This window comes from Schistocerca cancellata, chromosome 3 (assembly GCF_023864275.1).
Source record: "Schistocerca cancellata isolate TAMUIC-IGC-003103 chromosome 3, iqSchCanc2.1, whole genome shotgun sequence".
In the NCBI taxonomy this organism is placed as follows: Eukaryota; Metazoa; Arthropoda; class Insecta; order Orthoptera; family Acrididae; genus Schistocerca; species Schistocerca cancellata.
The window spans coordinates 268,453,894-268,456,397 of NC_064628.1; positions in this window are offsets into that span (position 1 = coordinate 268,453,894).

Here is a 2,504-nt window from a genome sequence, read left to right on the forward strand (position 1 = left end):
GTATCTGCACATAAGAACACCTGTCCAATAATGTGAGGAGGAGGTCACCAGTGTAGGGGAATATATCAGTAGTACATGTGAACCGAGTGACAAACTATATATATATAGAGTGCAAGTACCAAGAAATAGCTTGCTAAAGTGAGAATAACATGCGGTATTAAGGTGAATATAAGGAACGGAAAGAGGAGAGGGTATACTGCAATTGTGAAAAAAATTGTTCAAATGGCTCTGAGCACTGTGGGACTTAACCTCTGAGGTCATGAGTCCCCTAGAACTTAGAACTACATAAACCTAACTAACCTAAGGACATCACACACATCCATGCCCGAGGCAGGATTCGAACCTGCGACCGTAGCGATCGCACGGTTCCAGACTGTAGCGCCTAGAACCGACCGGCCACCCCGGCCGGCAATTGTGAAAAATAAAATTTATGATATACCACATGGAAAAATGTACACTTTGTGTAATAAAATCTCAGGAATCATGAAAAACAACAAGACATAAACTTGGAAATAATTCATTTATGTATTTCCAAAAAAAGACGCTGACCATCCAAAAGTAAAATTACAGCTTTCATTACGACTTTGTGAAGTGAATGTCCAATCAACTGTTTGTGTCCATCGGGAATAAGGAATTTGGTACTTATCGGACATTCAGTTCACAAGTCGTAATGAAGGCTATACGTTTACTATTGGACGTCAGCATCTTTCGTTGGGGATGCATTAATGAATTATTTTGATGTTTACATTTTCTGTTTTTTTCGTGATTCCTGAGACTTTATTACACATAGTATGTATTTTTGCCCTAGTTTACCTTACAAATTTTATTTTTCACAGTTATAGTGTATCCCCTCCGCTTCCGTCACCGCCCTCCACCTTTTGTAGCCTCCTGGGCTAGCCGCGCGGTCAGAGGCGCCTCGTCACTTTCCGCGCGGCTCCTGCCGTCGGAGATGCGAGTCCTCCCTCGGGCATTGGTGACTGTGTTGCCTAGGGGCCTAGGGGCCGATGACCTCAGCATTTGGTCCAATAGAATCTTACCACAAATTTTCAAGCCGGCCGGGGTGGCCGAGCGGTTCTAGGCGCTTCAGTTTGGAACCGCGCCACCGCTACGGTCACAGGTTCGAATCCTGCCTCAGGCATGGATGTGTGTAATGTCCTTAGTTAGGTTTAAGTAGTTTTAAGTTCTAGGGAACTGATGACCTCAGATGTTAAATCCCATAGTGCTCAGAGCCATTTGAACCATTTTGAACCGATTTTGAGTAAATAATTTACAAGACAGCACTGTGCTCATCATACATTTTTCCAAAATATATCGACGCTGTTGTTAGTTGGCTGAAAAAAAAGTTCAATCTTTCTCGTCTACTTGAAAGAACTTTTCTCTTTTTTTTTAAAAAAAAAAAAAAAGGATCTCATAGGCGAGAATACTGATCGGTCTCTTTGTTCTTTCGTAACTTTTACCGATGAGATACGGCAAGGAATGATACTCGATCTTCGCCTCATGCTTAGGTTAAAGTCTCTCTGACGTCAATCAATGAGAACGGGAAGTCCACTGCTTGAAGCCCAGAGCGCTGTGTGCGGAGACGCTCGGCGGTAGCTGTTTGGCAGCAGGCGGCCAGGAATCGGGTCGCCTCCCACTTGCTGGGACGCGCCGCACCTGTTGCGGTTGCGTCACGGCTATAACCGCGAGCGTGCGTCCTCCTCCCGGCACTGCCGGCGCACAGCAGCGAGCACCGCTCATTGCGCCTGCGCTGTGGGCAACCCACTGGGCAGGAGCGCCCACTGCACAGCGGTAATGTTACCTCATCCCCGTATCAGATGCTTTTACCCCGGTCCGATGACAAGGTCACTACCGAGCGAAGGAGTGACGTACACCAAACCTAAGGGCTGTCCATGTGTTGCATAGAGCAAATTCTCATACTTCATACCGGTCTCCGAACGTCTTGTTTCTCTATACATTGAATGGTTTTTAACACACAGTCATCTTCCTGGAACTGAGGATTCGCGGAACTTATTTACACAAACTTGTTTCCCCTGTTCTCATAAGTTATTTTCAACGGTGTTTACAGAGCACATACTGATGCGTGTCCAAAAAATATTTGCAGACCGTGATCATCATTATTATCGGACGTTTAGTACCCACTGATACAAGGAGTCCAACAAAGGACTCCTTGTGTCAGTGGATACTAAAAATTTAAAATTAAATAACGCAAAACTGAAAATCGGCAGAAGACTGCAACAAACGATATGTAAAAGCAGTTGGAATATTATATAGAAGTTTAGAAGCAATAGTACAAAAGTTGCCTACAGATGACGCTGTACATTTTGACTTTGGATTTTGAATGGAAATATGTGCAGACTGTGTCTTACTATTGTATGCATGTTGGAAATTTTGAAACAAGCCTCTGATGCATTTCTTCGACAAAATTTCCTCGAGTGTTGCTGAAAAAGTCTGGAAAGGGCGACGACATTTCGGAAGTAACTATTGCTTATCTGGTGGCTACAGCC